Genomic DNA, 20,446 nt, shown 5'->3' with positions numbered 1-20,446 from the left:
GTCGCCTCCTCTCCGACGTCACAACGGCTGGAGTATAAAGGCATCGGCCGATGCCATCTTCTTCAGTCTTTCTTGCCGCGCGGTGCCCGAAGCAGAAGCAGTTCGCAAGTGCCGGTCGGTCAACTCCTGTGTTTTCAGTACCGAAGTAATCTAAAAGCTAAGTACCCCGTTGGGGAACATTTTTTCTTGCCTCAGCCGATGTCAGAACAAATTGAGAAAGTTAATAATTGTTTGTCTTGTGGTAAACAAATACCTCATAAGGACTTCCATTCTTACTGTCTTCCTTGCCTGGGCCCAGACCACGACGTCTCGGCCTGTGCTTGCTTTAATAAGCACACTCTCAGGCGCCGGGCAGAATTTGCTGAAGACTTCTTTGGCGAATCATTCGCATATACCATGCCGTCGGATCTACCGACAGCTCAATCTTCCAAAAACCGCAAGGACCGGGACCGGCATCCTCGGCCCGCGTCCTCCACCGATACTACTCCTAGACCCTCCGCTAGTGCTTCGGTCCCTACAGAAGCGGTAATTCAGCCGCTCCAGGCCGACGACACAGATTTAACTAGTCCTTTGGTCCCGGAGACCTCTCTGGTGCCGGTTGATGATTTTCCTCCGGATACCGAAGTTCTGGATTTACCCGACACCATTCCGGTGGACAAGGTCACTCCTGCACGTGGGGCTGCTAGACCTCCTGTATCTATGTCCATCAAGGCCTTTGCACGTGCTAAGGCCTCCAGCCAGGCCAAGGCCCATCCTAAACCTGCTTTCCACGCCCCCTCTTCTGACAAATAGATTATGTCTCTTGCTGCAGACCTAATTTCCCTTATCAGGGGGTCTCAGCCTCACCCAGACAGAGGTTCTCAGCCTCCCGCAGAGAAAAGGCTTAGAGCTGAGCAGACTGAAAACCTCTCTTCAGATGAGGCCTCTGGGGATTCTGAGCATTCAGATATTCAAGAAGAATCCTTCCAGGCCTATGAGGACTCTGATGCTGAGGAATCAATTCCCTCTGCCTCTCCTCCAGAGGATTTCTCTTTTGGTGAAGTCCTGCATTCAATGAGGGAACATTTCCAATGGCAGGGTCAGGAATTCTCTGATTCCAGGAAAAGGCTCCGTACCTTCCTAAAGCTTCCCCAGCACAGACCTTTAGCTATTCCTCCTGTGATGGATGTTTTGGATGATGTTTTCTCCGATTCCAGTGCTAACCCTGACTCGCTCCCCCCTGCTCCTGTCAAGCCAGACAGATATTACAGAGTCCCTGACACTCACAAACATCTTTTTAAGGCCCACACCGTGGATTTAGAAACTATTTCACAGGGCCCCAAGGGAGTGGCTACCTCCACTGCCAAGAATCCTTTGCCAGCAGATAGGGAAGCCAGGTCTTTGGAGAGATGGTGTAAAAAAGTTTATACCTCTACCACCCTAGCCATGAGGTCTCTTAACTGCCTTTTTCACATGTTTCAGTACCAGGATTTTTTACTGGATGATTTGCAGAAAAAGTTAGCCTCTCCTGAGCCTATTGACAGAAAGGCATTGCAGGATCACATACATAACACTCAGCAGGTTAACAATCATTTTCTTCAGTGTGGTTATGATGCATTGGAAGCTTCATGTAGGGCAGCTATGACTGGAGCTGTGATACGTAGACATGCTTGGTTAAAGGATCAGCCACTGCCAGGCCATGTCAAAGTAAAGTTACTTGATGCACCTCTGGAAAAACAGAAGCTTTTTGGTGCTAATGCACAAGATGTGTTGAAATCCATTGAGGAAAAAGCTAAGTCAGTACAGACAGTCAAGGATTTCCTCCAGGTTCAGCCACCCAGATTCAGTAGAAACTGGCCTTCAAAGAATTGGTCCTTCCCAGACTCGGACAAGTTTCAAAGGGGAAAGAACAGGCGTGGCCAAGGCCAATACCGAGGCCCCTACAGGGGACGCCAATGGCAACCTACAAATCAAAGAAGTGCTGCAGCCAGTCCAGCTGCACCACAAGGACAATCACAGTGACTTGACTTTCATACCACCTACAAGGGCTCAGAGAGAAGCACCCTTGGGCGGAAAGTTATCCTTATTCTCAAAGAACTGGCATATCTTAACCAAGGACAGTTGGATTCTGGATTTAATAGACACGGGTTACAGATTCCACTTCCATACTTTATCTACAAGACAAGGCATGCCAAACCTGCCACACCATCAAAGGGCAGAGGCACTCATTCAAGTTTCAAAGCTATTAAGTTTAAAAGCAATAGAAAAGGTACCTCCCCAGGAACAAGGCCAGGGATTCTATTCAAGACTGTTCCTTGTTCCAAGAAGGGAAAACAAATGGAGGCCTATACTTGACTTGTCTACTCTAAATACCTTTCTCATTGTGCCAAAGTTCAAAATGCTGATGTTACAGCACCTCCTTCCCATGCGGGGCAAGGGGTCTTGGCTGGTCACTCTGGACCTCAAGGAGGCATACCTGCATGTCCCAATCAGACAAAGCTGCAGAAGATACCTCAGATTTCTTGCAGGGACAGAGCACTATCAATTCTCAGCATTGCCGTTTGGCTTATCTACTGCGCCCAGAGTGTTCACGAAATGCCTGGCATCAGTAGTGGCACACTGCAGACTCCAGGGAATTCAAATATACCCCTACCTGGATGACTGCCTCATACAAGCAGACAACAGACAAATATTAATAAAAAACTTGGACTATGTCATGCAACTACTACAGGCCTTGGGATACACAGTCAACGTTCAGAAATCAAGGCTACTGCCATCCCAACAGATTATTTTCCTAGGAGCCAAACTGGACACGCAAACACAAATGGCTTACCTCACAGAGGAAAAACAACAGCAGCTACCAGAGTACTTCAAAGGCCTAGCAAAGCTCTCCCAGTTGACTGCAAGGAAATTCCTGCAGGCCCTGGGGTTCATGGCATCATGCATTCTTCTGATACCTTTGGCAAGACTTCATATGTGAAAGCTGCAATGGTATTTGAAAAGCTTATGGTCCCAACACAGCCAAAGCCTAGAGGACGTAATCCCACTCATTCCATGCCTGCAAAAGGAATTCTTGTGGTGGGCTCAAGCAAGTCAATTAAACGAAGGCATGCCTTTCAACAGACTTCAAGCAGGTCAAATTATTACAACAGACTCCTCAGATCATGGATGGGGGGCGCACATGGAGGGCAGATGCGTTCAAGGTCAATGGACACCAAAGGAAAGACATCTGCACATAAACCAAAAAGAGATGCTGGCAGTGATGCATGCAATCGAGAGTTTCGAAAAATCACTGCAGCAAAGACATTTACTAATAAGGACAGACAACACCACTGTCATGTGGTATATAAACAAGCAGGGAGGGACTCATTCATACCCCCTCTGCAGACTAACAATGATTCTCTGGGAAAAAGCACTGAGTCTGAAGATACACCTGCAATCCCAGTTTGTACCAGGCAAGGACAATGTACTGGCGGACAAACTGAGCAGAAACTTCTTGGATCCACACGAATGGATGCTGCATCCACACATCTTCTCGCAAATAACAAAGACATGGGGAAGACCAGACCTAGATCTATTTGCGTCTCACACGAATCATCACCTGGAAAAGTTCTGTACCAGGACCCACTATGCACTAGCCTGGACAACGGATGCTCTCTCCTTCAGCTGGAACTCCCTAAAAATGTATGCATTTCCTCCTCTGCCACTGTTGACCAAGGTGATCCTGAAGATCAAAGCAGAACAACCAACAGGCATTTTGATAGCTCCAGATTGGCCAAAGCAACACTGGTACCCATTGCTGTTGAGCATAACTCGGACCAAGCCGTGGCCTCTGCCCCTTTGGCCCCTGCTCCTAAGACAACACAACTACAGGACTGTCCACCAAAACCTGAAAACATTACATCTGACAACCTGGAGGTTACTTTAACTCCTTCCGCTTCCAATCTTTCCAAGGCAGTTCAGGACATCTTATTGGAAGCACGCAGACCATCCACCAGAAAAGCCTATTCAGCCAAGTGGAAGAGATTCAGCATCTGGGCTGCCAACAGGGGTCAGGATACAACAGTACTGAGTATACTTCAGATATTGGAATACTTGGCAGAAATGTTTCATTCTGGACTCTCATATTCCTCCATAAAGATTCATGCCTCAGCAATCTCAGCAAGATACAATTGTGATCCACCAGTGTTCTCACATCCTTTGCTAAGACAGTTCCTGAGAGGGATAAAGAATATCAAGCCTCCCAGAAAACAACCAATACCTGCATGGGACCTCAATTTCGTATTGGAAAAATTAACTCTTCCTTCCTTTGAGCCAGCAGCAACCTCAGAGATACAATTTCTATAATGGAAAATGTTTTTTCTATTGGCAGTCACATCAGCAAGAAGAGTCTCGGAGATACAGGCACTCATGGCAGTACCTCCTTTCCTCATTTTTCATCAGGACAGAGTTTCTCTAAGAAAAAATCCTTCATTCATGCCAAAGGTAATTTCCAGGGTGTCTCTAAATCAAGCTATTCACCTTCCTACCTTCTTCCCCAATCCTCAAAATAGAGGGGAAAGACTGCTACATACCTTGGACATACACAGGCAACTGCGCTACTACTTGGACAGAACTAAGGCCACCAGAAAGTCTGACCAGCTGTTTGTAGCCTATGCTGCTGGAAAGCAGGGAAAAGCAATCTCCAAGCAAACAATTTCAAAATGGATTGGACACTGCATCAGATTCTGCTATTCTTACCATGGAAGAAGGGTGCCAGCCAATATTAGGCCACATTCCACCAGAGCTATAGCCACATCCACAGCTTTCCTAAGAGGAGTGGCTACAAAGGACATCCTAGAGGCTGCTACATGGAGCTCCATGCATACATTTACCAAACACTACAACCTGCCTTTATACTCCAGATCCCGAGCAGGCTTTGCTTCGGCAGTCCTGCAGGGCATTCTAGCTACACCATCCTTTTCTTAACTCCATCCACCCCCAGCTTGGCTATAGTATTCAACCCATATGTTATGACTGCAGTTGCATTCTTGAAGGACACAGTACAGTTTTGTACCTACCATAAATGTAGATGTCCGATAGATATGCAACTGCAGTCAGATTTTCCCACCCTCCTTCCCCTCTTTTCCTTCTTTTTGGGTCCATTTCCCCTATTCCTATCAGCTGGGGGTATCTCCTATGGTGTATTTGTTTATTACTGTTGTGCATGTCTGGAATTGTTTATCCATTCACCAAATTTAGCCTTCCTAGGAGGGCACCTGGCATCTGGGGCAAGAAACACTGAAGAAGATGGCGTCGGCCAATGCCTTTATACTCCAGCCGTTGTGACGTCGGAGAGGAGGCGACACCAGCCGACGCCGGACCCAGACTTTGGAATTCGGCCGACCGAGGGCTGCCTGAGGCAGGACAACCCATATGTTATGACTGCAGTTGCATATCTATCGGACATCTACATTTATGGTAGGTACAAAACTGTACTTTATGCTTCTACTTGGACAAAATTAAAGCTTTCAGAAAAACTGAGCAATTGTTTGTATCATATGCTGCAGGAACACAGGGAAAAGCCATTTCAAAACCAACCATTTCAAACTGGATAGGCCATTGCATACATTTCTGCTATACACATCATGTGAAAACTGCACTTAACAACATTTGGTCTCATTCCACCAGAGCAACAGCCACTTCAACTGCCTACCTCTGAGGAGTACCTACCAAGGACATTTTGGAAGCAGCAACTTGGAGTTCTGTACATACCTTCACCAAGCATTACCATCTGCCTCTTTACTCTAAATCCAGAGCTGGCTTTGCCACTGCAGTTCTACTGGGCCTTATAGTCACCCCTAATGCCTTATAGAACCAGCCACCCTACCTCTGCTTTGGGATTCTAACCAAGTGTGATGACTGCAGTAGTGTAACACGATGAACATAGTACAGTTTCGTACCTACCATAAATGTAGATGTTCGAGTGTATACACTGCTGCAGTCCAGGTTACCCTCCCTCCTTTACCTGGTATTCTACCCTTTGCTGCCTGTCGGGAGTATTTGCTGGTAACATAAAGTTTTTGATTGCTTTTTCTATGTATGTTTTATTAGCAATTTACATTGCCTACCTTTTGAGGGGCACCTGACATCTGGGGCAAGAAAAACTGAAGAAAATGGCGTCGGCTGCATCTTATATACCCCTGGCGCACTGACGTCAGGGAAGAAGCGACCGCAACTGACGCCGGACCAAGACATTAGAACTCGGGCCGACTGCGGGACCGCCTGATGGCAGGATAACCCAAGTGTGATGACTGCAGCAATTTATACAATCGAACATCTACATTTATGTACTTTTCCCTCCCTCCAACCCCCTGGTTTCTCTCTCTCTCTCTCTCTTTATTCTCTCTAGGCCTTAACCCCCCCCTTTCAGTGGTATTGGTATTGGTATTTACTTTTTACTGGTGTTTTTCTCCACCATAACTTAGCTCCCTATTGGGGGGCTCCTGACATTTGTGGCAAGAAAAACTGATGTAATGGTGTCAGCTGCCTGTTTTTATACCCCTGACGTCCTGACATCAGTCCTGGAGCGACAGCAACTGACGCAGAAATACTAAGTCTCTGGTATTCAGGCCAACTGAGGGCTACCTGCAGGCAGATAATGCAAGTGTGATGACTGCAACAGTGAATGCACTCAAACATATGGTAAGTGTACACAACTGTACTTTGTGTACACTTACCATAAATGTAGATGTTCGAGTGTGTTCACTGTTGCAGTCCTGGTTTCCCTCCCTCCACCCCCCTCTTCTTCTCTCTCTCTCTCTCTCCTTACAAGGAACTTTTTGGTATTTACTTTCTACTGGTGGGGTTCTTCACCATATCTTGGCTTCCACTTGGGGGCTCCTGGCAGGGCAAGAAAAACTGATGTAATGGCGTCAGCTGCCTTACTTTATACTACTGACAACTTGACGTCAGTCCTGAAGCGACAGCAACCGCTGCAGAAATACTAAGCCTCTGGTATTAGGGCCGGCCAAGGGCTACCCTGGCAGAGATGACCCAAATGTGATGATTGCAACAGTGAATATACTGTAACATCTACATTTATGGTAAATGTACACAACTGTACTTTGTGGGTGACATTAGTTATTCTCCCATACTTTTAGCATAGCAAAAGCTGCAGAAGACCTACAGGTCAACCCATGAGTTTTCTTGTGTAGCTCCCCCTTTACTGGACATCTTACAGGATGCCACAAGTATTTAATTGGAGAACCCTGACACAGTAGCCACTGAACTTAAGATAGCTGACCGCATCTTCTGGCTACAAAGGCTGGCTAGGGCAGAGATGCTGAAGCCTGACAGTACATCAGCTCTCAGTCTTTTACCTCCAGAATCGAAGACGAATCCAGAAATGGTTGGGGGCACTTATTTTTAAAATATTAGTACTATTAACTTGAGAAGTTGAAGGACTAAGAGAATGTGAATTAATGCGCCTTATTAATTGGCATTATCTATTTTTCTTCCAAAATCGCCAGTTTTAGGAGCAGTTAAGAGGGCCAGAATATGATTTTGAGACTAAGTCATAGATGTCCTTGAAAATGAGTGGGATTTGAGAGGTATGAACTATGATTTTTGTCAGCTGCCCTGAAAAAGGTTATGACTCCCAAAGTCCTGCTATCCATTCATCATGCAAGTAGTCCTGAATAAGGGATAGATTTGAGAAACATATTTTACATGCCTGCCGTGTTATCCATGAGGGTACTGTACTATATCATTCCTGTGGTGTATTTTGAGAGTTATCTCGCTGACAAAACTCACCATTATGAGACAGGAATTTGCAGGTGGAACTTTACTGCGGGCTGTTTACCCAAACCATGATATCTTCTAGTAAGTGCATACTCATGGTGCGCATTATTTTACAACACTGCAGTGAAATCTACTAGGTTGTAGGATCCATCATAGCTGCTTACTGGTATGCTGTCAGACATCGCTTAGGGATGTAAAGAATCATCTTTCTCTGAACCCTAGGTATGTGGACAAGTAGAGTAGATGATGTTCTTCGTGTTTCACTGTTGCAGTCATCACATTTGGGTTATCTTCTTGCAGTAGCCCTCAGTCGGCCTGATTATCAAAGTCTTGGGTCCTGCATCGGTTGCGGTCTCATCTTCCATGACGTCAGGTAGTCAGGGGTATAAAGCATGCAGCCGATGCCATTACATCAGTCTTTCTTGCTGTGCGGTGCCCAAAGCATAAGCAGGTCACAAGTGCCAGTCTGCTGACTCCTGAAATTTTCATTTTCGAGTTTTAGAACCGAAGTCTTCAACTAAAGCTAAATACCCTATTGGGGATTCTTTTTTCTTGCTCTAATCGATATCAGAAAAAGTTAACAATTGTCTTGCCTGTGGAAAGCAAATACCACACTGAGATTTCCATTCTTACTTGGTCACCTGTTTAGGCCCAGACCACGACGTACCTTGTTGCCGGTTTTGTGCTTGGGTCACCTGTTTAGGCCCAGACCACGATGTACCTCGTTGCCGGTTTTGTTGTTTGTTCAACACCCACACTATTCATCATCGGACCATTATTGTAGCTAAATACTTTTGTTCTCGATCTCCGTATTCCGAAATGACTACTGTAAGCCATTTGACTACCAACCTTTTGAAAAAACGTAAGGGTAAAGACAGAGACAGACCACACTGGTCCAAAACTGCCGACGACGCTTCCGTTAAGCTAGTCGCCAGATTGCCAGCACTCATTGAGGTGCTTTCGCAGCCCCCTGATGCCTGCTACAATGGATTCGCAGGCAGTTACCGAGACTTGAGGTATGCCGCGAGACTCTTCTTTGACTACAGAACCTGCGGATGTCTCTACCTTGGATGGGTCCAGAGCTGCTGTGCGGGCACCGGCTTCTTACGAAGTTCTTCGTACTACCGATATTGATACAAACCGACGACTTCTTTCGCGTCTTCAGTTCTTTCTAAAACTACCGAGTTTCTAAGGCCAAGAGTATGAGCTATGCCTAAAAAACTGACGACCCGAACTCAAGCGCCTGCTTCCTTGCCACAATCACAGATGCTTAAAATGGCGGAAGATCTTATCATGCTGATTAGGGGAAGCCAGCCTTTCACTGCTAAAAGAAAAAGAGAATTGTCCCCCAGCAGCTTTATCTGACCAAGAGTCCAACGACTCTGAGGTTTCTGATTATGAAGACATGCCCTTATATGCCAATGAGGATTCAGCTGCAGAGGAATCCTTTCCTTCTGCCTCCTCTCCAGAGAATTTTTCTTTTGGTGAAACCCTACATACTTTGAGAGAGCATTTCCTTTGGGAATGCCAGGATTATCCTCAGCCCAAAAAGACTCGGGGAATTTTTAGATTTACCACAGCACAGACCCTTAGCTATCCCTCCTGTTCTGGATGTTGTAGATGATGTCTTTATGGAATCCAGTCTAACTCCTGATACTTTACCTTCTGCTCCCAGGAAACCTGACAGGTACTACAGAGTCCCTGACTCGCACAAATTTCTTTTCAAAAATCGTACTGTGGACCCAGAGGTCATCTCACAAAGACCTAAAGGAATAAAAGCAACTACAGCTAAGAATCCCACCTCCTCGGACAGGGATTCCCGAGCTTTAGACAGATGGGGTAAAAAAGTATGCACCTCTGCAACTCTTGCCATTAGAGCATTACATTTTCAGTTCCACATGCTGAAATACCAGCAACATACTATGGAACTTATTAAATAAAAATGATCTACCTTCCCTGTCTGCAGAAAATAAAGAATTACAGGAGCTTATGCTTTCTGCAAACCAAGTCGGCATGCATATACCCTGCAGTGTGGGTTTGACACCCTAGAAGCATCTCGCAGGGCAGCAGTCACAGGTTCTGTGCTTAGAAGGCATGCCTGGCTTAAGGAGCAGTCCTTGCCAGACCATGTCAAATCAAAATTATTGGACGCACCTCTGAACAAGGACAATCTGTTTGGCACCAAAGCATAAGAGGTTTTAAAAAAATGGAAGAAAAGGCTAAGTCTATGCAGACAGTCAATGATTTTTTTGCAAATGCAGCCTCCAAGATTCAGTAGGCATTGCCCCTCCTTTCCAGCCCCCTCAAGGCCACCTCAAACTAGACCTAGGGGGAGCAGACCCCCTAGACTGCAGTCTCAGGGTATGCAGAGATCTAAGCAATGGAGTACCTCCACTTCTAAAACAGGTAGTGCTAAGCTACCCCCTTGTGGAAAGAATTCACAATGACTTCTCAACTCCTCCTCTCACCTCTGCCCAATTTCTCATGGTCCTGGGAGGAAAAGTTTAAGCCCTCGGACGACAACCTTTCTCCATCAGCCAGTTCTCCAAGGCTCATGATTACTGAAGAAGATGAGGCACTTTCACACACCTCCCCCTTCTGTGACTTAGTTGGTGGCATACCTTCTAATGACAGAACCAGTGGCTGCAGCCTGCCTGGAAGCCTCCATAGCATCGTAGCCGCAGTGTAAAAACTGTCTTTCTACTTGAGAGCTAGACAGGCAAGACCAAACAATTCTTTAGAAAGGTTCTTGTCCTCAAGAGATGAAACTTTTTGCTTTGGCTGATTCAAAATAGTTTGCTGGTATTTAATCATATGAAACCTGCAGTTAATGGCCTTCATGGCTAGGGTGGCAGAAGTGTAAAGTTTTTTTACCAAATCTATCAAGAGCCCTGTTCTATTTGTCAAAAGGTAAAGGAGTTTTAGAGAAACCAGGTCCTGGTCTAACAACTTCTGGATCAGCAGAAGGGTTCTTGAAAAACTACTTATGGGAGTCCAGTACCTTACAAAACCTATTTTTCAAGGGGCTGGAGGAAGAGAATCTGGATTTAAAGAGGAATCCATATAAATATCAGCTACAACCTCTAACACAGGAGAAATAGTAAGAGGTTTGTGTTCTGGCAGGTGAAGGAACTCCCTAACTCTCTCTTTTTTTTGACTGTAGGTAGCCCTGGGCCTCCCACTGGAAATGTTCCCTCATGACATGGACAGTTTACCCAAAAGAAATGTCCTCAGGAGGGAAGCAGAAGTCCGATTTCTCTTCAGAATCAAAGGAAGTGAGGAAGGGTCCTTCCTCAAAAACAGATTCCTCCTAGTCAGAATCCTCATCTGAATCAAGAGATTCAGAAATTACTTCAGGGGTTGGATTCCGTTTCCCTGGGGAAGACTCCAAAGTGGGTTGCCTAGGTCTAACTACTGAAACAAGGTCCTCAGCTAGCCTAACCAGGTCTTGCTGATATCCCTGTGCATGGGAGCCGGTAGGTCTAGGCATAGGGCCTCAAGTAGTACTGTTCTTGGAGATGCCCCTGAAATTCTAATCACTAGTCTCCCTAGAAGAGCAGACACTGCAAGGGAACGTTGCCAGTAAAATCGCGCTCATCGGAAAAAAAGGCCTGCTGAGCGGCCCCAGTCCTGTCTTGACAAACTAAATGCTATGCCTGTATAGAAGCTGATTGATTCGATGGCATGCTGGACTCCAGATGGGTCTTGACACAGGCCTGTGCCACCAACTAAGTCACAAGAGGAGGTGGTGTGAAAGTGCTTCGTCTTCTACAGTGATCATGAGCCTTGGAGGACTGGCTGATGGAGAACTGTTGTCGTCCGATGGCTTAAGCTTGGGTCTTTTTTATTCTTTAGGTTTAGTAAGAACCTTCCCAGTAACACTGGTCCTTTCTCTTAGTCAAAAAACAGGTAGAGGAAACCCAGGAGAGAAAGGACGCAAAGGAAAAGACTCATCTGGTGTCAGCAGCAAGGCCTCAGTCTTGCATTAACCAAGATCTCTATCATTCTAGATTATCTGGCTAGCCTTGATGAAACAACAAAAGAATCCACAACTTCGATAACAAATTTATTTCTCTCTCTCCGACGTCTCGGCTGTAGCCTTCAAAGAGTATAAACCTTACAAATACCAACACTAAATTTATACTTATTCATAAGACAATTATACAATAAATCAATTAAATATAAATGAATTCAATTCATTACATCAAATCAGTGCTCTCCAATTAAGGTCTTCATTAAGACCTTGGGGATATAAAGTATTACATTTCAAAATATATACAGCTTCTTTATATAATAAAGTTTGTTTAATATTAACACTGACATGACGTGAATGATGTATTTGCTCCAAAACAGTACCTTGTAACCCCTCATTTTTACTCTGATGAAAATTTCTAAAATGCATAGCCACAGAAATTTCTTCCTTATTATTAATAATGTCCCTAGCATGCTCCAAAAGCCTAACCTTAAAAGCCCTTTTGGTCTCTCCAATATAAAATTTATCACAAGGGCATTTAAGTGCATATATCACCCCTTCAGAATTGAAATTAAAAACATTACATGTTTTAAAACTAACATTAATACAAGAAAAATGAGAAACTATAAAATTGCAGGCTTTACATTTGCCACATCTAGAAGTACCCTTCATAGATAGACTGTATTGTACACTGGCTACAGGCATAATAAATCTACTTTTTACTAAAAAATCTTTAATATTTTTCCCTCTTCTATAAGAAAATTTAAGTTGTGCATTCAACCATAATGACACACTACAAGAACTAAAATATTTCCAAAAATGGTTGATCATTTTAACCAATTCAACACTAAAAGAACCAGAAGTTGTAACAAAATATAACACGTCCTTCTGTTTATTATTCATATCGTTGTACTTTACTAGATCTCTATTAAACAAATTATTAGTAACTTTTTTACACTTGTATCCAAAAAACCGCCTATAGCTATTTGTTATTTCCTCACTATAGCCCCTCTGATAAAACATTTCTATTAATAAACTAAGTTCCTTTTTAAATACAACCTCATTATTACATAATCTAGAAATTCTTACAATTTCTCCATACGGTAGAGCTTCTATTGTATGGGGAGGGTGACAGCTAGTGCCATGAACATATTGTATACCTCCATCAAACTTTCTATTAACTGATGTCACTAGATCCTTTACCATTAACAATGTTCAACATGATATCAAGAAAAGAAATAAACACCCTTTTTAAACCCATCAAATTTCAAGGAAAATCTATTATTATGTAGATCTAAAATGAATTGATCTACTAAAGCTTCACCACCTTCCAACAAAAAAATCAAATCATCCACAAACCTATAATATTTAATAACATATTTACGAAAAAAAAGTTCCTATATAAAAAGTCAGACTCAAAAATGCCCATAGCAAGATTTGTATACATAGGGGCAAAAGCTGTCCCCATAGCTGTGCCTTGTTTTTGTCGATACAAACAATAATTAAATTCAAAAAAGTTTTTGGTTAAAGAAAAATAAATGAGCTCAACAATATATTCTGTAGCCGGATGATCACCTAAGAAAAACCTTACAGCTTCCATACCAAAAGAATGACTAATATTGGTATATAGACTCTTGACATCAACCGTGACCCAATACATACATTTATTGAATTTAACATCTCTTATCTTGTCTAAAAAATCAAAGACATCAGAGATGTAGGATGGCAAAGTCTTGACTTTAGTCAAAAGAAAATTGTGTAAAAAAAACACCTAAACTATGCAAAAAATAATTACATCCAGAAACAATAGGTCTCCCAGGTGGAACTCTCAAATCTTTATGTATTTTAGGCAGACCATAAAAGGTGGCCATTTTACATCCTTCTATTTTAAATTTGTTTTTTAAATCTGTTGCAGAAAAATAACCAAGCCTTTGTCCTTTATCCATTAGTTCTTTATACTCATTTAGGGCAACATTATATGAATCCCATCCCACCTTTTCATAAACTGTAGTGTCATTTAAATGATCCATACACATTTTAAGATATTGGGAAAAATGCATAACAACCAACTTATTGCCCTTATCAGATGGTTTAAAAATAATTTCTCTATTGTTACTCAATGCTACTAGAGCTTTCCATTCTTTAAAGCATAAGTTATATTGTATATTACCTCTGTTTTTCATATACTCACTAAATGCAGATTCAATAGAGAAGTTCAACATATTCACAAAATGCAAAACCTCATTATTTAGAACTGGAGGTATAAAACAACTAGTTGATTGAACACATTCAGTATCAAATCTATAATATGCGTCAGGAATCTCCCCTGTTGTACATGAATAAAAGCTTTCCGAAGAAACATCCATACTGTCTTCAGAAGATGCAGAACATGAGCAATTGTGTACATTACCAAAAAAGTTCTTTAAATGTAGCTTTCTACCAAATCTATACACATCACTCTTCATTTCATGTACACTAGAAATTACAGTAGGAATGAACTTTAGTCCACGATTAAGAACAGCAAGTTCAGTATCAGTAAACAAATGTCCCGACAAATTAACAACATAGTCATTTATAGGAGGTAATAAAGAGGAAGAAGTGTCACCAGTTACCTCTTTTATGTCCCCCTTGTAAAGGTTGTTCTCTTGATGAAGGGCCATAAAATTCACGTTGGCGTTTCTTTCCTTGTGGACCTCTGTTGAAGTTATTGGTCTCTCCACGAAAAGTTTGATGAAATCTTTCAGATTGTTGTGGCGCTGGCATCGCAGGAAATTCTGTGTCAATATTTTCCACCTCTTCATACGAAGTGTAACCACCTTCCGACGCTGAAAGTGAAGAGTTGTAATAACTATCATTCCTAGAGTCTCTTTGAAACTGCATGCGCTTACGTGGCTTATTACGATTGGGTCTCGACAAGAAAGCTCTATTGTTCTCATAATCACTTATATCTCTGAGTAGTTTCCCCTTCTTTTTTTCTACTAATAAGGTCTCATAATCTTTTAATTTCCCATTCATAGTACTAAGGAAATCATCCATAGTAGAAGCAGGAGTACAGGCTGATAAATTATCACACAGTTTTTTTATCTCCAAACCCAATTCCTTTTGTTTAATTCTATCACGTTCGATTAATATGTGTACCCATTCGGAAACGCATTTGTGAGCTGCTGCAACCCAACGTTTGTGGAAAGCAGCATCAATGTCATTTGACAAATCAAAGGGGGTAGTGGGATCTTTATAAACTCTGAGCCCCCTCTGTGTTATATCTTTATCAATGTACTTCTGTAAGCCACAAATATTAAAAAATGTGGCAGTCTCTTTCCACATATTTTTTTCAAGTTCATCAAATAAAGACATACTTTCAGTACTAATAGATGTCGGCAATTTGCGACCCACATTATTAAAGGGATTCGGGAAACGCTTGCGTCTATCATCTTCCCATTTTCCCAAACAGTTGAATTATTACCAGCTGAGTTCCTTTGGGAAGAATTACGCTATCCACGATCTGAGGTGTTAGCTAAAAAGTTATCTAACGACATTTGAGTACCATCCATTGTCTCACGGAAAATACGAGGCAGATGAAGTTGAGGATCAGTCAACATGTATATAAACAACCCAAAACCAGCAGGAAACTAGATGAAACAACAAAAGAATCCACAACTTCGATAACAAATTTATTTCTCTCTCTCTCTGACGTCTCGGCCGTAGCCTTCAAGGAGTATAAACCTTACAAATACCAACACTAAATTTATACTTATTCATAAGACAATTATACAATAAATCAATTAAATATAAATTAATTCAATTCATTGCATCAAATCAGTGTTCACCAATTAAGGTCTTCATTAAGACCATGGGGATATAAAGTATTAAATTTCAAAATATATACAGCTTCTTTATATAATAAAGTTTGTTTAATATTAACACTGACATGACGTGAATGATGTATTTGCTCCAAAACAGTACCTTGTAACCCCTCATTTTTACTCTGATGAAAATTTCTAAAATGCATAGCCACAGAACTTTCTTCCTTATTATTAATAATGTCCCTAGCATGCTCCAAAAGCCTAACCTTAAAAGCCCTTTTGGTCTCTCCAATATAAAATTTATCACAAGGGCATTTAAGTGCATATATCACCCTTTCAGAATTGCAATTAAAAACATTACATGTTTTAAAACTAACATTATTAATACAAGAAATCATTGAATGCACATCTTAAATTTTCTTATAGAAGAGGGAAAAATATTAAAGATCTTTTAGTAAAAAGTAGATTTATTATGCCTGTAGCCAGTGTACAATACAGTCAATCTATGAAGGGTACTTCTAGATGTGGCAAATGTAAAGCCTGTAATTTTATAGTTTCTCATTTTTCTTGTATTAATAATGTTAGTTTTAAAACATGTAATGTTTTTAATTGCAATTCTGAAGGGGTGATATATGCACTTAAATGCCTTTGTGATAAATTTTATATTGGAGAGACCAAAAGGGCTTTTAAGGTTAGGCTTTTGGAGCATGCTAGGGACATTATTAATAATAAGGAAGAAAGTTCTGTGGCTATGCATTTTAGAAATTTTCATCAGAGTAAAAATGAGGGGTTACAAGGTACTGTTTTGGAGCAAATACATCATTCACGTCATGTCAGTGTTAATATTAAACAAACTTTATTATATAAAGAAGCTGTATATATTTTGAAATGTAATACTTTATATCCCCAAGGTCTTAATGAAGACCTTAATTGGAGAGCACTGATTTGATGTAATGAATTGAATTCATTTATATTTAATTGATTTATTGTATAATTGTCTTATGAATAAGTATAAATTTAGTGTTGGTATTTGTAAGGTTTATACTCCTTGAAGGCTACGGCCGAGACGTCAGAGAGAGAGAGAGAAATAAATTTGTTATCGAAGTTGTGGATTCTTTTGTTGTTTCATCTAGTTTCCTGCTGGTTTTGGGTTGTTTATATATATATATATATATATATATATATATATATATATATATATATATATATATATATCTCTGGCTATCCTTGTTTGCAAAGGCCTTTCCTATTCTTCCATCAAAATTCACGCCTCTACCATTTCAGCCCACATCTCTGCTCTTCCTCCTGTCTTCACACGCCCTGTTAAGACAACTCCGTAGGGGGAGTGATCCACATCAGACCTCCCAGGAGGCAGCTCACCTCTCCATGGGACATCGGGTTTGTTCTGGAAAAAAATACTCTGCCTCCCTTTGAACCAGCAGCTTCTACTGACTTAGTTTCTAACTTTGAAAACTGCCCTTTGGCTGGCTATCACCTTTGCTAGGAAGGGTCTCTGAATTGCAGTCTGTCATGTCAGTGGAACCATTTCTCATCTTCCACCCAGACAGAATCTCCCTCGGGACTAACCCATCATTTATGTCCAGGGTGGTCACTGATGCATCCTTGAGTCAGACCATACACCTGCTTACCTTCTTCCCCAATCCTTAGAACCAGGGGGAAGGAACCCTTCATTCCTTAGATATGCATAGACAACTCAGCTGCTATCTGGACAGGACTAAATCTTTCAGGAAATCATATCAACTCTTTGAGATCTTTGCCTCTGGTTTTGAATGGAAACCAGTTTCCAAATATACCATTTCCAAGTGGATATCTCCCTGTATCTCCTTTTGTTATTTGTGATGGCAAAAAGCCACCTGAGCCTGTCAGGACTCCGTCTACTAGGGCTACTGCTACTTCTGCTGCCTTCCTGAAAAGAGTCCCTACGGGAGGACATTCTGAAAGCTGCTACCTGATCATCTGTGCATACCTTTACCACACACTACCACGTATCAGCTTTTTCCAGGTCCAGAGCATGATTCGCCACTGCCATCCTACAAGGCATCCTCTCTTCTCCCTCCACCCTCATTTCAGTTTTGGGAATCATCCCACAAGTCAGGACTGCAACAGTGAAAAACAAAGAACATAGTACAGTTGTATACACATACCATAAACGTTAATGTTCAGAGTGTATGTACCTTCTTTGTCTTACCCATTGGACTATCCACTGTGCCAAGAGTGTTCATAAAGTGTCTAGTTCCACTTATAGCTTATTACAGTCTACAGGGTATCCACATTTTTCCATGTTTAGATGACTTGCTTATCTTTGCAGCATCCTTTTCAAAATGTCTGTAATCTTTCTGTTGGGTGAGAGCTCTCTTATACAAGCTGGAATTCCAAGAGAATATGTCTTCTCATTCACACAGGATTGTTCTCTTGGGATGTCAACTTAGACGCTTCAGTTCAAAGAGCTTTTTTTTCCACAGGAAAACAATAGTTGTATATCTAGATCTGTTTCTGTGGTTTTCCACTCCAACTTTGGTCACTGTGAGGGGATATCTCAGAAGTTTGGTTTTCATGGTATCATTGGCATGACTCCACATGAAAAAGATTCAGGGGTATCTGTAGTTTTATGTTCTTCGTGTTTCACTGTTGCAGTCATCACTTGTGGGTTATCCCTGCTGGGTAGCCCTTGGCGAGCCCAAATACCAGAGTAAAGATATTCCCTCCTGCTTCGGCTGCAAGTCGCCAGGGACTGACTTCAGGTCGTCAGTGGTATAAAGCAGGGCAGCCGACCCCATTACATCAGTCTTTCTTGCCTTGAAGCCCGAAGCAGAATTGTTTTGCGTGTGCGTCTGTAGGCTGCTGCCAGAGTGAAGTAGAAAATAACTAAAAGCTAAGTACCCCATTGGGAACCTTTTTCTTGGTGTAAACAATGTCCAAAAAAGTAAACAGTTGTCTCTGCTGTGGAAAACAAATACCACACCGATACTTCCATAAAGTGTGTGTAACCTGTTTTGGCCCAGGCCACGACGTCCCCGGTTGTCGGTTCTGCGCTCTTTTTAACGCTAGGGCCATTTGCCATAGCGCAGAATTTGTGGCTAGGCATTTCAAAAATAGTTCTTCACAGTACGAAATGGCATCCTTCGGTCAGCATGCAGTGGATATCCCCAAAAAAGAGAAAGGATAAAGAAAGGGACAGACCACATAAAGTTAGGCCTTCAGACGACTGTGCCCTGAAGCCAGCCAGCAACACAGCGGAATTCAGTGAGGTGCCTAAACAGCCCCCGATACCCGCTGATATTCCTCCGCAGGCCTCTACCGAGACCCATTCGGAGTCTGCCATGCCGGCGGATCAGACTGCATCTGCCGAGTTTTCAGTTGTCAGCCTCACAGTTTGGTCTAGAGCCACTCTCCAGGCACCAGCTTCTGAAGAGGCCTTTCGGATAACTGATGCAAGAAAAGACCGACCACGCCGCCGGCTACATCCGCACCCAGGCCCATTGAATCACTGAGGCCTAAAAGCAGAACCACTCCCAGAAAAACAATTCCTAGCTGCCATCTTCCTCAAGCCCAGTCTGCTCAGTTACAACAGCTTCTCAAGATGGCTGAGGATCTTATCACTGTTATCAGAGGTAATCAGACTACCCCAGCTAAAAGAAAAAGGGACATTTCCCCAGAGATTCTATCAGAAGCGGACTCTGAAGAATTTGACTTTTTGGATTCAGACAGTGAACAATAGCCCCTTCCCACCTTTGAGGATTCTGATGCAAAGAAATTCATCCCATCTGCTTCCCCCTGAGGACCTGTCCTTTGGAGAGACCTTACACACCCTTAGGGAACATTTTCATTGGGAAGCTCAGGGTTATCCTCAGTTTAAGAAGAGGCTAAGAGTTTCTGGACCTTCAACAGCACAAACTCATAGCCAGCCCTCCCATTTTGGATGAAGTGGTGGATATTTTTGTGGAGTCTAGCCTCGCACCTGATTCACTGCCTCCTGCACTTAGAAAGCCTGACAGGTACTACAGGGTGCCAGACACCCAAAAAATTGTTATTTAAAAATCCTGCAGCAGACCCAGAGGTCATCACCCAGGGACCCAAAGGGGCTAAGGCCGGTTCCTCCAAAACCTCTATTCCATCTGACAAGGATAGCAGAGCTCTGGACAGATGGGGTAAAAAAGTATACACTTCTGCTACCTTAGCTATTAGAGATCTAAACTGCCAGTTCCATATGTTAAAATGTCAGCAACATACATTGGAACTTTTAAAGCAAAAATTTTAATTCTTGCCCGACAGTCCAGCATCCAAAGAGCTAGGGGGAACTCCAGTTCTCAAGTGGCAAAGCATTCCCCCCACTGTGGATACGATGCCCTAAATGCCTCTAGCAGGGCTGCGGTGGCGGGGTCAGTTATTAGGAGACATGCATGGCTAAAAGAGCAACCTCTCCCTGATCATGTCAAATCCAAACTCCTAGAAGCACCCCTAGATAAGGATTGCTTGTTTGGAACAAAAGTGGTGGAGGTGATGTAAAAAATGGAGGATAAAGCCAAATCAATGCAGACAGTAAAAGATTTCCTCCAGGTCCAACCTCCCAGATTCAGCAGGAACCTTCCCACCAAACACTGATCCTTTCCTGCCCAATCTGGGCCTGTACAAAAAAAAGGGCACAGGGACAGACCCCCCCCCCCCATGCAGCAAGTACAAGGACAGCAGAGACCCAGACAATGGACCTCTACAACCCCCAGGGCAGGGAGTTCTAAGTGCACTCCCTACCCAAAGGATTCACAATGACTCCTCATCCCCCCTCTGCCCCTCCCCCCAAGGTTAGGTGGAAAGCTGTCCCATTACAAAGAAAACTGGCCATCCATGACAAAGGACCAATGGGTCCTAAAAATCATTCACCAAGGATACA

The 20,446-nt window shown here is 42.6% G+C and overlaps 1 protein-coding gene across 2 annotated transcripts in view; it reads left to right on the top strand.

The window, feature by feature from the left end:
* The window catches only part of CCHR2.PART2H20orf27 (chromosome chr2.part2 C20orf27 homolog), a 611,858-nt gene that overhangs the window by 334,069 nt on the left and 257,343 nt on the right, over positions 1 to 20,446 (top strand). The window lies entirely within an intron of this gene.

This window comes from Protopterus annectens, chromosome 2.part2 (genome assembly GCF_019279795.1).
Source record: "Protopterus annectens isolate FY-2018-M chromosome 2.part2, PAN1.0, whole genome shotgun sequence".
Classification (NCBI taxonomy): Eukaryota; Metazoa; Chordata; order Ceratodontiformes; family Protopteridae; genus Protopterus; species Protopterus annectens.
The sequence above is the reverse complement of the archived record's forward strand: the minus strand, read 5'-3'. Positions and strand labels throughout refer to the sequence as shown.